Genomic DNA, 15,200 nt, shown 5'->3' on the forward strand with positions numbered 1-15,200 from the left:
AAAAGCTGGGTGCTGTGGCTTATGCCTATAATCCCAGCACTTTGGGAGGCAGAGGCGAGATGATTGCCTGAGCTCATGGGTTTGAGACCAGCCTGGGCAACTTGGTGAGCCCTCGTTTCTACAATAAATCAAAAAAAAATTAGCCAGGCATGCCTATAGTTCCAGCTACTTGGAAGACTGAGGCAGAAGGATCACCTGAGCCCAGTTGGTCGAAGCTGCAGTGACCATGAGCATGCCACTGCACTCTGGCCTGGACAACAGAGTGAGACTACAACTCAAAAAAAAAAAAAGCCAGTAAGCAGGCCTGGAGGAATAGAGAACCAGAGATTGTGTATGTGCTCTGCCACTAATGAGCTGTGGGTACTAGTTTGACATCTCTAAGTTTCTGTCTTTGTAAAATGAAGGAGTAGTTTACATAGAAGGGCTTCTGGATTTCAAATCCTCTAACAATTTATCTGGCATACAGGATTGTACATTGATCAAATTATACAATGAATATATATATATGCACTACACAAAAGCAAAGCAAATGTAATGTCAGTTCTTAGTGTCAGGATAGGGTGTATTTGATACATATTCACTATGAAAGCATTTTAATATTAATTTTTAAATAAGTCCCAAATGCACTGCAAGTATAAAGCTAAGTAGTCATAAGAGAAAATAAGGCTATGACAGAATCATTTCAACAGCATGGCTTGCCTTTCTTCTTTCTTCTTCTTTCTCCTCTCTTCTCGCTGCCCATCACTTTCCTCCTGTTCTCATTCAAGGAAGCATGGCTTTCTGGCGAGAGAATCATCTTTCTCATTCTTGATGTCTCTCTAATTGAATACACTTCTATCCTTTTTAAAAATTGGATTTTTACATTTGTTTCCTTTTGTTCTAGGAATATGCTTGGCCTGCTAAATTTGCTCCAGATGGGTAAGTTTAGTAGAGGATGGGGATATTTAGTAGATTGGTAAAATCTGTCATAAACCTGTAAATGCTGGAGAATACATGATTTATGGGAAAAGTATAAAATTGATTAGCTGGGCTCGGTGGCTCAGCCTGTAATCCTGTGCCTTTGGGAGGCTGAGGTGAGTGGATTGCCTGAGTCCACGGGTTCGAGACCCGCCTGGGCAACTTGGTGAGACCTCATCTCTACAATAAATAAAAAAATCAGCTGGGCGTGGTAGCGCATGCCTGTAGTTCCAGCTACTTGGAAGGCTGAGGCAGAAGGATCTCCGGAGCCCAGCAGGTCGAGGCTGCGGTGGCTGGGAGCGGCCACTGCACTCCAGTCTGGGCAACAGAGTGAGACACCAACTCAATAAGTAAATAAATAAATAAATAAATAAAATAAAATTAATTGACTGCAGTTGACGTATTATGTGGGCTTTTCCTACCAGTGTGACATTTGACTGTAACTATAGGCCAAAATTTACAAAACTGGAACATATATATTTGCTTTAAAAATATAACAAGCTTTATAGAGTATATGATCATAGCATTCTAGAACTGGAAAGTATCTTAGCGCCTAGCTCATTAAAATATGGTGATTTTAAAAACAGTTAAATGATATGACAATAAGGGCACTTCACCTCTCTGCTATTCTTTCTGAAATCCTATAAGCCCAGCCTAATCATGAGAAGGATATCAGACAAACCTCTATTAGGGGAACATTCTATAGGAGCCTGGCTAGTACTTCTCAAGATTGCCAAGGACATGAATAACAAGCAAAAGCTGAGAATGTTGCAGACCAGAGGAGACAGGGGAGATGTGACAAATAAATGCAATGTGGGACCCCGGATTGGACCCTGGAGGAGAAAGAGGACATTCATGAAAAAACGGGTAAGATCCAAACAAGTGTGGAGTTTAGTTAATAGTCATGCATTTGTATCAACTTTTTTAGTTCAGAAAAACATACCACTGTAGCGTAAAGTGTTAATAATGGCAGAGACTAGCTAGAAGAATATATAGGAACAGGTGCATTCTGTACTCTCTTTGTAACTTTTCCATAAATCTAAAATTCTTCTAAAATAAATGGGAAGGGGGATGGGACTAATGGTAGTAAACATCTGTCTGGGGACGGGGAGACACCTGTTATCAACAAGGGGCCTGAATGAAGCATATTTGTATACCTAACCCTTAACTGTACCCCACAATATCATAATACAAAATATTGATTTTAAAAAAAGAGTAAAACAATAGTTAGAAATATGTAATGAAAATAATTACCCTTTTTTGTGGAACATTGCTCCAGTGCTGGCTTATGGTATATGGACTGTTTCAGGGGTCAAACATATTAGTAAATATTATAACTCCCTTGGGTAGGAAATTTAACATGAGCAGACCTAACTGCTGTACTAGTTTTTAGAATTTTGTTTTGCTCACACATCTCTCCATGAGTATTTATTTTAGTTATTCTAAACATAATTTTGCAGGCTGTAGAATGAAATTAGTATACACTTTCCTAAAAAGATCAGTTTAGAAAGTGAAACTGTTTCACTCTGAAACAGAAGACATACAATGAGAAACCAGTGATATAATTTGACTGATCATTTTCTTGTCCAAGTATTTAAATGGTTTAAATATTAGCTTTGAAAAGATTTATATGTCTTTATGAATTTCTTAGGACTCTCATTGTTTCTTTTTTTAACTGTGGAGATTAAGGCCATAACTTTTGTTAATACCAGATAAGAGATGTATGGGAAAAATATATTAGCTTGCTCCGCAATTGTAAAGTTACTCATGTAATATGTAAGGTCATTTGTTACTTTTATTATGCTACAGTTTGATTGTAGTGACAGCTAATAAATTAACTGACTTAAATTCATGCTTGACCTATTCATCCCAAAGAAAAACTAGAATTGAGGTCCAATGTGAAGGCTAGTTATGCAGACAAATCTGATTGATTCCCAACAAATTACAAGGAGAAAACGAATCTTCAACTTACTCAATTAGACCCTGTCTATGGTCATATTTGCAAAGCATGTGACCAAAAAAAAAAAAAAAGGCAGCTAATCCTTAGATAGGACTCTGGGCCTACCATGCAAAGATAGTTGATAGGATGCATAAAGATTTTATCTTGAATGGAATAAAGAATTCAGTGGAGATGCTCTGATCTATTTCATGTCAATCCTGCAGAACAATGTATAACCATCTTAGATATGCCAGAATTTAAGCATTTGAGCCTGAAGAAGGAAATCAACAGCTGACTTTGTGCCAGGCATCATATTTTCTTATAGCAGTTTTCAATCACGGCTAAAGCTTACAATCACCTGGGCAGCTTTTACAACTTTTGATAACTCAGGCCACACCCCAGAACAACTCATCAGAACCTCTGTGGGTGGGATCTGAGGGTCAGGATCTTTGAAGCCCCACAGGTGATTACAATGTGCCGCCAAGGTTGGGAAGTTCTGCTTTGGCAGCTCTACTTAAATCCTGGCACTTCCTAAAAACTTCTCCAGCTGTGACTGTTGGTACTCCTCCCTGGAGTGGACCAGGATTCCCCCTTGCTTTTCTCCTCCCTTCTCTCCCAAAGCCCCTAGCTGTGACTCAAAGATCGTGGGAGTACACAACCAACCACCCCTTCCCTGTCACTGTTATGACCCCTTATTCTTTGAAGATTTTAGTGCCTTGACCTCTCCCCCACTTTTTTTTTTTTTTTTAGTTGGAGTCTCGCTCTGTCGCCCAGACTGGAGTGCAGTGGCCGCTCCCGGCCAGTGCAGCCTCGACCTGCTGGGCCCCAGCGATCCTTCCACCCCAGCCTTCCAAGTAGCTGGAACTACAGGCACATGCTACCACACCTGGCTAATTTTTTGATTTATTGTAGAGATGGGGGGGGGTCTCGCCAAGTTGCTCAGGCGGGTCTCGAACCCGTGGGCTCAGGCAATCCACTCACCTCAGCCTCCCAAAGCGTGGGATTACAGGCTGAGCCACCGAGCCCGGCTGGACCTCTCTTTTTTAAGCCATGCTACAATGTACCAAGAAATACGTAAAATTATTGTTAACTTGGGGTGTGTTGTGCATTTGGTGTTCAACAAACATAAACAACATCTCATTAGAAGATGGACAGAAACTCTCACATCATCTAACTGCATCCTTCACAGATGAAAGCAGAGTGAGAATGGGGACATGTGTCTCCATGGTACCCCCTTTCTGTATCTCTCTTCACTGTTTCATCCACACAAGAGACATGCTTCTTCTACCTCAGGTCTTTTGCACTTGCTGTTTTTTCTTTCTGGAAGACTCTCCACCACAATCTTCACCCCACTGACCCCTCTTATCTCCTTCAGATATTTGCCTAAATATTTACTTCTCAGTGAGGTTTTCTTGACAGCTTTATTTAAAATCACCCACCTACATTTCCAGCCTTCCTAGTTCCCTCCCCTGTGTTATTTTCCTTTATAACTCTTATCGCCAGGTGACATCATATGTGTTTCAATTATTTACTTGTTTATTGTCCGCCACACAGGTAGGTATATTTGTTTTTGTTTTTTTCACTGCTATATCCACTGCACCTAAGATGCTTGGCACAAAACAGATATAGTAATTCCTCACTTAATGTCATTCATAGGTTCTTGGAAACTGTGACTTTCAGGAAAATGACCTATGGCAATTCCTTGAATGATGTTATTTGTTTCAAATTTGTTTCATTACAACGTTGATGGGGAAGAAATGAATTGGTTTCACTGTTTGTCATTTCACTTAAAGTCACATTTTCCAAGAAACTATCAATGATGTTAAGTGAGGAGTTAGTGTACTCATCAATATTTGCTGAATTAATTAACCCTATGAGGTAGGTACTGTCTTGTTCTGGTTGTACAGATAAGGAAACTGAATCTTCAGCCATGAAGTAACCTTTCCAGGGAACACTGGCTTGTAAGTGGTAGCAATTGGAACCAAATCAGTACCCAGAGATTGGACAAGTATATACTTATTACTCAATGCTGCCTTTCTCTACACATTAAGTGTAAGACCCTCCTCCCAACTTTGTAAAGAAAAGCTGAATGTTGAGGTAGCAGATAAGAAGCTAACGAATATGATATTGATGGGTTTGAGCTGTGTCAGTGGCTATTTGAACAGCTATTATTATTGTATTTAGACAACAAGAATCTGAAATATATTTGAACAATTCAAGCTTAATATTGTAGAGGTGCACAAGGTTCTGAGGGGGAAACGTGCCCATTGTGGTCAAGGAATAGTCATGACAAAGTAATGGGGGACAGGGTGGTTAAGAGAAGTAATATGTCCTTTGTACAAATCTATAAGAACAAATGCCAGTGTTTGAGATTTTCACTGCAATTTTTTCACTAACTTATTATGCTGAGAATGAAGTCTTGATGGTTGAGAAAACAATGTAGCTTTTTGATTGCCCAAAAGAGGAAACCATAATTTCTAGCTCCTCAGAAGTAAGGCTGAATGCTTTGCAGGTTTCTTGGAAATTGATTTACCAATATTTGGCAGTGTGATGATAGTTTTGATAAAGTAATAAATTCTAAACCAAACTGGTGAGTCGATTCTTTTTTTTTTTTTTTTTTTTTTTGAGTTGGAGTCTCACTCTGTCACCCAGACTGGAGTGCAGTGGCCGCTTCCGGCCACTGCAGCGTCGACCTGCTGGGCTCCAGCGATCCTTCCGCCTCAGCCTTCTGAGTAGCCGGAATTACAGGCATGCGCTACCACGCCCGGCTGATTTTTTGATTTATTGTAGAGATGAGATCTTGCTGCCCAGGTGGGTCTCGAACCCGCGGGCTCAGGCAATCCACTCACCTCAGCCTCCCAAAGGCGCGGGATTACAGGCTGAGCCACCGAGCCCGGCTGAGTCGATTCTATATGTAATAGGTGCACTAAACAGCAATATGAAACACCAGCAATAATGTAACACAGTTTGCTTACTACATGCTTATAATGTTACTATGATAGAAGACCAGTTTTTGTCTGTTGTGGCAAGAAAATGATTATAAAAAGTTTTGGGTCACCAAACAAAAACAGGATTTGATGTAAGTAGAAGTTGGTAGGTATTTTTATTTAAGATGAATAATAAGAGATTGACTTTTAATTCCAGTGGCAAGTTAGACAAGTGTCATTCCTGTAAAGCGTAATGGCTTAGACATTCTGGAGTGTCACGGGTCTGGATGCTGTTCCAGAGTGGAGGACAGGAAGAAGGAGATAACAGGGTAGGAAAAGTTGCCGAGTTGACAGGCATCAGCCCAGATGACTGATGAAGAGCCATTCCATACATTGAAAGCATCTACATTTCTTTAAAAAGCCCAGAGGAGACTAATTTCAGCTTCAATAACATGCTGGTTCAAAGAGAATAAAATATTTTGAATATTAATATAAGAATACATGTTTTACTCTGGGGGATAAAATATTCTTTGCTCAAGGACAAACGTCAGGTTTGTCCTGCAAAAAAGAAGAAAACTCTCAAGTATAGCTCAATGCTCCACTCTGCTGTAAATCAAGTAGGTAAGCTTTGGAACTGAGAAAAGGTAGCGAGAAGAAAGAAAGAAAGGCAACCAAAATTATTCTAAGTTTTTAGGAAAGCAGGACTATAATAATGATGATATTTCTTGGTAATAGGGAAGGCTATAGCAAAGAAGAGGAGTCTCTTCTTTGGCACACTAAATTTAGAATGATGCAAACATTCTGATGGAGGTGTTTTACCAGAAGACAAATCACAGAATATGAAAAGGGACCAGTATTGGTGTTGAAGAATATAAAAACAAGTTTAGAAATAAATGACAAAAGGACAGATCCATAATAGCTAAATGCAATGAGTAATTTTGGAAGAGAAATGTAAAAAGCTATACATTACAACGGGCAATTGGTGAAATTTAAATATGGACACATTAGATAATAGTACTGTATCAATGTTAAATACTTAATTTTGACCCTTGTACTGTTGTTATATAAGAGATTGTCCTTGCTTTTAGAAATTACACACTGAGGTATTTAGGAGAAAGGTGGATAATATCTGCAACTTAAAAAAAATTTTTTTTTGAGTAGGAGTCTCACTCTGTCACTCTGACTGGAGTGCAGTGGCACACTTACAGCCACTGCAGCCTCAGTCTGCTGGGCTCAGGTGATCCTTCCGTCTCAGCCTTCCAAGTAGCTGGAACTAAAGGCATGCACCACCATGCCTGGCTAGTTTTTCAGATTTATTGTGGAGACAAGGTCTTACCATGTTTCCCAGGCTGGTTTTGAACTCCTGGGCTCAAGCAATCTTCTTGCCTCCACTTCCCAAAGTGCTGAGATTATAGGCGTGAGCCACTGCGCCCAGCTTGCAACTTACTCTTAAGAAATGATTCAGTGTATGTGTGTGAGTATATGGAGAGAGAGACAAAGAGGCAGAGACAACAGAAAGAGAGAAATGGAGAGAAGAGAATGCGAGAACAAATGCAAATGACTAAACAAATGGGGCAAAATGTTAAAAATTGGTAAATCTGGATAAAGGTAAAATGCACATAGAAATTCTTTTTACTATACTCTTACAAACTTTCTGTAAATTGGAATTATACCAAAATAAGTTACCAAAAAAGACAACCAAAAAATAGTCCCCTATAATTGTAAACAATATTATTAAATCACACTTGGGTTAATAACATTATTAAATAACACGGATTTTTTTTAAAGTAGCAATAAAGGCCGGGCTTGGTGGCTCAGCCTGTAATCCCAGCACTTTGGGAGGCCGTGGCGAGAGGACTGCCTGAGCCCATGGGTTCGAGACCTGCCTGGGCAACTTGACAAGACCTCATCTCTTGGCAAGACCTGTCTCTACAATAAATCAAAAACTAGCCAGGCGTGGTAGCGCGCGCCTGTAGTTATGGCTACTTGGAAGGCTGGCCTGGAGCATGCCACTGCACGCCAATCTGGGTGACAGAGTGAGACTCCAACTCATATAAAATAAAAGAAAATAAAATAAAAGAAAATAAATAAAGTAACAATACAGAAACCTAAGAAATACAGAGAACTGAATGTAAATACAACTACATGGAAAAATACATTAAAAAGAAGAAAGCAGTCCTTAGGAGGAAATGTATAGCTCTTTAAAAGAAACGGGTCAGAAAATAAAAAAGATTATCACCAAACCAACAGTGAATTTGCCATTGTTTTCTGTCTAGTTCTCCTGCCACTTGCCTCTAGATGCAGGTGTAGCCGTGGAACTGTCCCAGGTTTTTGGTTAGAAGATCAGAAAAGGGAACTCTAGGAAAGCAGAAAGTACCAGGGAGATCAACAAGAGGAATGAGCCCAAGAAAATGGGCCCACAAAGTTGTTTATGAACCTCCAAGCTCTCCTTTGAGTTGCACCTGCATGGATCTGAGCCTAACCACCACATGAGAACTTTGAGAACTGAAAATAATATTATATTGACAGAGTGTTTCCAAGATAGTACAGAGTGTTTCCAGAAACCTTCACCCAGCTGCCTCTTATTTAAACCCAAGTATTAGATCCTAGACTGGCCAATGCATGGAACACACCATGCAAATACACCAAATACACCAAACCACAACACACAGAAATTGTGTTAATATTGGTGACTAGAACCTAAAATGATTGACTATCTACTAAAATAAACATACCAATATTTTCCATAAGATGTTAAAAATGTCCAAGGCATAATCCAAGATTATTCAGTAAGCAAAGATCCAGGAAACCTCAACTCACAAGTGAAAACACAATCAACAAATAGCAACACTGAGATAACAAAGATGTTGGAATTAAGTAAAAAAGACTCAGAGGCAGCACTCTTGTGTGCACGCTCTCTCTCTCTCTCTCTCTCTCTATATATATATATATATATATTTTTTTTTTTTTTTTGAGTTGGGGTCTCATTCTGTCGCCCAGGCTGGAGTGCAGTGGCACGCTCATGGCTACTGCAGCCTCGACCAGCTGGGTTCAGGCGATCCTTCCTCTTCAGCCATCCAAGTAGCTAGAATGACAGGCATGCGCCACCACGCCTGGCTTATTTTTTTTTATTTATTGTGGAGACAAGGTCTCACCAAGCTAACCCCTGAGCTTAGGCAATTCTCTCGCCTCCGCTTCCCAAAGTGCTGGGATTACAGGCCTGAGTCACTTTGCCTGGCCACAGCAGTTATTATTTAAATTCTCCATCAGCAATTATGAACTCTTCAACCAAAAAGCTGGAAGTATCAGCAAAGAAATAGAAGATAAAGAAAAACAAAATAAAATAATGTAAAACTAAAAAAAAAAATAACGGAAACAAAAAAACTCACTGGAGAATCTAAATAGCAGAATGAAGATGACATTAACTCAGTGGGTTGTAGATGGATCAACAGAAATTATTCAGTATGGCTGGGCTTGGTGACTCAGCCTGTAATCCCAGTGCTTTTGGAGGCTGAGGTGAGTGGACTGCCTGAGCCTGAGGGTTCAAGACCCTCCTGGGCAACTTGGTGAGACCTCATCTCTACAATAAATCAAAAATTAGCCAGGCGTGGTAGTGTTCACCTGTAGTTCCAGCTACTTGGAAGGCTAAGGCGGGAGGATCACCGGAGCCCAGCAGGTCGAGGCTGCAGTGGCTGGGAGTGTGCCACTGAATTCCAGTCTAGGCGATGGAGTAAGACTCCAACTCAAAAAAAAAAAAAAAAAAGAGAGAGAAATTATTCAATCCGAACAACAGAGAGAGATTTTTAAAAATGAAAAGACTCATGATTCTATGAGAGAATTTTTTAAAAATCTCAATGTTCATATCATTGAACTCTCAAAAAAAAATGTATGGTGCTGTAAAAAAATGTGAAAAATATGAAAACTCCCCAAATTTAGAGAAAGATATAAACCTACATATCCAAGAAGCTCAGCAAATATGAAATATAAACTCAATGAAATCCATACCCAGAAAACACCATAATCAAAATGCTGAAAGGTAAAAACAAAGAAAAAAATCTTGAAAATATCTAGAGAAAAAAAAATTACCTGTACAGAATTTTTTACTTAAAGAATTTATTTACAGAGTTGCCAAGATAGTACAGAGTGCTTCCAGAGAACTTCACCCAACTTTCTCTAATTTTAACTCAAAAGAACCACAAGGAAATCCCCTAGATGACCAAGTTCCAGAGGAAGAAGGAACAACCATGTCTAGTGCCTAGGGTAGACCAGAACTCCATCAGTTCAGACCCACAGGAAAAAGGCTCTTTCACATGGTTGATTTCATGCTGGTGCACCAATTCCTCCACAGATACAAAACAAGCTTATCCTAATGCTCCTTGCTCTGACAGATGTTCAGGACCTTCTTTTAATTCAACCCTCCCATCTAAATGACCCAGGCTTTCCCTTCAATTCAACCCTCCCATCTAAATGACCCAGGCTTTCCCTTCATAGGTCATATGTTACAGAGAAGTCGCAGAGGGTGATTCCTAAGAAGGAGACACTCTGTTCCCCTCTTCTGAAATTGAGACCAAACCTCACCAGAAATTCACTCTACCAAGGAACTTCACTGACTCAGCACATCCAAAACTGGCATCAAGAAACGTCTACATCAAATGCTGCAATCTTCTGTACACACAACTGAAAAATAGAAGTGAACCTCATTCTAAGTAGACCTCCCCTTTCAATGACCAGACTTATGAAGATACAGAGCTAAAGCTTTTTTACCTTTCTGCTAAAGTAACTTTGTTTTTTTATTGCTATTAACTGAGAGATTACACCATGGCTCAAATGGAAGTTTGATATAATTATGTATTAGGATGGTATTTTATAGACATAGGTTATTTAAATGTGAATTGTATAAATTAATTGCTTCCATTTTATTCTATTTGTAGAAAGTTAATCACAGTATTTTTGTTCTTATACTACTAAATTAATTCAGAAACACAGCAATAACATATTTTGACTTTTCTTCTAAGATAGGTTTGAGTTTTTTCTCTTTTGACTTTGTTGCTATTATTTAAGTGATTATACAAGAACTCTAATGAAAACTTCATGGGATTATACTTTTTAGGATAGTGTTTTATAAATGATTTTCTGTTCATGTGACTCTATTGATAACTCATTTCCTTTTTACTTGATTTCCAGATAGCATGTAGTATTTTTATTGTTATTTAACAAGGCTTTTCTACTGAATTTTGTCATATTATTTCACTGCTGTGGTTATCATACAGTCACTCGACTGGAAATTTGACAAAATTATACTTTTTTAAAGAGTGGGGCTTTTTTGTTTGTTTTTAAAGAAAGTTTATTTACCTGAGCCCATGGGTTTGAGACCCGCCTGGGCAACTTGGCGAGACCTCATCTCTACAATAAATCAAAAAATTAGCCAGGCGTGGTAGCGCGTGCCTGTAGTTCCAGCTACTTGGGAGGCTGAGGCGGAAGGATCACCGGAGCCCAGTCGGTTGAGGCTGCAGTGGCCGGGAGCAGTCACTGCACTCCAGTCTGGGTGACAGAGTGGGACTCCAACTCAAAAAAAAAAAAAGTTTATTTAAAAGTAAATTAAAGAAAAAGAAGGGAGAGAAGATTTACCTCCCCAAGGGGGGGAGGGGGCAAAGCCAGGAAGCATGACCACAGCCATAGCTCAAAGAGCACATGGCCACATCAGAGTCTAGCAAGACAATGGCCCAACGGTGTGTTTTATTTTAAAGTGAGTTTCATGAGTAAGCTGTTAACTTTACTTTTGTCTGTAGATAGTAAGGCTAGCATCTCAGTTGATGGTGTTGAAAAGGTCCCTATAACCAGTGGAAAACTTGACATGACCAGACTAGCTGTTGAAGACATTTGAAAAAGTCCATGTGCTTGTGCCAAGGGATGAACTTACTGTAGTTATGAGACTAATGTATTTATCTAAGAAAATTTTAGTTTAAAAGAAAAGCTCTGATGGCTCTCATGCTTAGCAACTCCACCATAAACACAAGACAAGCCTGATCTGATGCTCCTCACCTGACAGATGTTCACGACCTTCTTTTGATTCAACCTTCCCATCTAAATGCCCCAGGCTTTCCCTTCAGAAGTCAGATGTTACAAAGAAGACCAGATTCCTCCCCGTGGATCACAAGGCCCTGTAGATGCTGGACCCTGTTGTTCTCATGAACTCATCTCATGCCCACTGTGCTCTGGTCACCCTGTTCTTTCGCAGAGCCTCAGGCATACCAAGTTCCTTCCATCTTTTCATTCATACTGTTCCTGGCTATCCCCTCCCCCTCTTTGCCCATCTCTACCTCTTCTTTCAGGTCCTAAATGTACGTCTTTGGAAACTCTTTCACTGATTCCCAACCAAAATTAATTAATTCCTCCTGTTCCTCATCTCATCACACTCATGCTTTCAAACTTTCTGTTAAAGCACTCACCACAATGCAATTGTATATTTATGTGATTATTTGTTGAATGTGCACATCCATATCTCTGTGTCGTCATGGATTGGATCTAATTTTTGTTCATTTACTGTATTAAGTATTTTCAGAGCAGTGGGAGAGGGTGCTTATGACATTGGAGGGGATGTTTATCCTTGTATGGGTGTATTAGATTTTTTTCAATAACAAAGCACAAAGCACAACCTCCCAGTGGCTTACAAAGCAAACATTTACTTCTCACTCATGGGTCTGTGGATGAGCTGTTGTCTGCCAAGGCTTGGCTGGGCTCCGGTGTTGGCTCAAATTCATCTCTCAGGTCTGTTTGTCATTCAAGGGCCCAAGCTAAAGAGGAAGTGGTGACCTGGGCACATTCCTCTCATAGAGGACAGCACACCACAGCGGGAGGAACAGAACACAGGCTGCTTCTCAAAGCTTCTACTCTGAACTGGCCCACTCTTATCTGCTCATATTCCAGTGATCAAAACTAGCCAAAGGGCCTTAGGTCAACGTGTGGCAAAAACAACTTCATCCACCTGTCAGACCTAATGTTTCCAGACATCCCTTATGGAGCTGCTCTGTGACCACCTGAGGCCCTGGCACCCTGAAATCCATACCACAGACCAGCCCAGGCCTCACAATTCTCAGCAACAGGTTCCACCCAGGAGGCTGTGGGAGTCCCAGGGGAAGAACAAAATGCTCCAAGTCTCACCCAGCAGAGTTGTGGAAGTCCCGGGTAGAGTGACAGTCATTTCTGGCAGGAAAGGAGGAAAAGTTCCATCAAGGGCCTTGGGTCAGTGCATTTCAGGAAGGCCCTGACCCCCATTTTTCCAGTGTGCCCTTAAGGCCCCTTGATATCAAGGTCTAGATTGTCGCTTATCTGTTAACTGACATTTATTGAGAGTTTCATGGGTGTGGGAGGTGCACCATGAAGGGCGGTGACACAGGCAGGGTGTCAGGCCTGGGTCACGCCCTTCCTTTGTGGCTTCCCATTCTTCTCTCCTCCTTCCCATAGAATTGCCCATTTATTTATTTATTTGAGTCAGAGTCTCACTCTGTTACTCAGGCTGGAGTGCAGTGGCATGCTTACGGTCACCGCAGCCTCCACCTGCTGGGCTCAGGCAATCCTTCCACCTCAGCCTTCCAAGTAGCTGGAACTACAGGCGAGCCCCACCATGTCCAGCTAATATTTTTTATTTATTGTAGAGACAAGGTCTTGACAAGTTGCCTGAGCTGGTCTCAAACCCCTGGGCCCAGGCAATCCTCTCACTTCCACCTCAAAAAGTGCTGGGGTGACAGGCATGAGTTACTGCTCCCAGCCAGAATTGCCCTTTTATTTAGACTCATCCCCATGACCCTTGTGATCCAGCAAGGGACAGCCAGGCAGAGCCCAGGTGACGTGAGCACAAAACAAATGAGAGAAGAAAATGCACTGATACAAAACCAAGATGTCAATAATCTCTCACTTGAGAAATGCATTCTAGTGCTTGAGAACTTCTCTGAACTCCTTTAATGCTATCAGATTAGTGGAGACACGGGAAGATTCACCTAGCCATATGAAAAAAGACCACCTTTACACAGCTGGCAGACCATGAATATAGGCAAAATCAGTGGGAAAACTCTACATGTGGTACGGAGAAAGGGTAGCTGCGGCTTTACCGAGGACTAGCCATGTCCACACTGCTAATTGCAGTGGCAACTTCGACATAACCTTATGACATAGCACTGTGATTATCCCCTGGCAAGCACAAAACACACCCAGAATTGAAATGTTAATTTTAAGAGCTATGCCAACAAAAACAAAGTAAACAGGCACAGGGTATCATGTTTGATGACCGCCAACCCTAGGCCAGATGAGTGAGTTCCCGTCCTGACGCTGCCATTCAAACCCACTACCTGTGGGTGCGGACCATTTACCATCATGGAGCTAATATCTGAGCTAAGAACTTAGCTGGGTATTTATTTCACTTCATCTTCACAAATACCCTATTAGGGGCTTTCCTTGTCTCCATTTCAGAGAATACCAAGCCGAGGGCTAAAGAAGTTAAACAATTTACTCAAGATTTGAACTGAGTATGTCTGACTCTAGAACTGGTCTTTCTCATCCTGTTTTCGTGCATTAGACCTACTATCGCCGGTGCCTTTGTCAACATCCTAAAAGATGCGTATGAAGCACCTTGGGAAGCATTAAACCATCGCAAATGAATATTACAAAATCAACGGAGGCCACACGGAATTTCCTTTAGAAAATTAAAATACAGCCAATCGTAGTATCCTTTCTCCGTTTACTTAGGTGCCTGTTACAAGCATTCGCTTACGTAATCGTCACACAAGCCCGAAGGCAGGTCCTACTCCAATTCTGAGATACGAAAGTACGCGTTTTTTGCAAAATGCGGTTTAAGGGTGTGCTAAAGCGACGCTAAGGCGACGCGGTATCGCTGTCCAGCTTCCCTTATTTAAGGGAGCAGAACGCGCGGGAGCTGGAGGGGTTCCCCAGGTCCCGGCGCCAGGCACAGGCAGCGTCAGAGGGAACGCGACGAGGTTTCCACAGCGATGGAGCCGTTTATGGTCCCTAACAGGACATAAGGGCAGAGCGGGCTTATCCGAACCCTCCGAGGGCGCGTCAGATGAAATCGAGTCCAGGGTCTAGACCGCAGCGATGCGCCGCCGCCTCCAGCCCCCGGGACTGTTTTGAGCGTCCGGGTAAAAGCGGGCGCTCACTTGGCGAGATCGAGAGCCTTAGGGGGGATCCTTTGCAACCGGGAGACTGGGGTCGCCCCTTACGCTCCAAATCAGAGACGTCACTCTTTTCATGTGTCCCGCGAAGGCTTACTGCGCGCCCACCATCCCCCCATAAGCAGAAGATGGCAGCGGCATCAGCCACCCACGTCCGAAGCCCCGCGAGCGAGCGGCCCGGGGCCCGGTGGG

At 41.5% G+C, this 15,200-nt stretch overlaps 1 protein-coding gene across 1 annotated transcript in view; it reads left to right on the top strand.

Moving 5' to 3' along the window:
- Window positions 1-15,200, top strand: part of ZBTB14 (zinc finger and BTB domain containing 14) — a 27,586-nt gene that overhangs the window by 4,525 nt on the left and 7,861 nt on the right. The window lies entirely within an intron of this gene.

This window comes from Carlito syrichta, unplaced genomic scaffold (assembly GCF_000164805.1).
Source record: "Carlito syrichta isolate Samal-C Ts95f unplaced genomic scaffold, Tarsius_syrichta-2.0.1 Scaffold301835, whole genome shotgun sequence".
In the NCBI taxonomy this organism is placed as follows: Eukaryota; Metazoa; Chordata; class Mammalia; order Primates; family Tarsiidae; genus Carlito; species Carlito syrichta.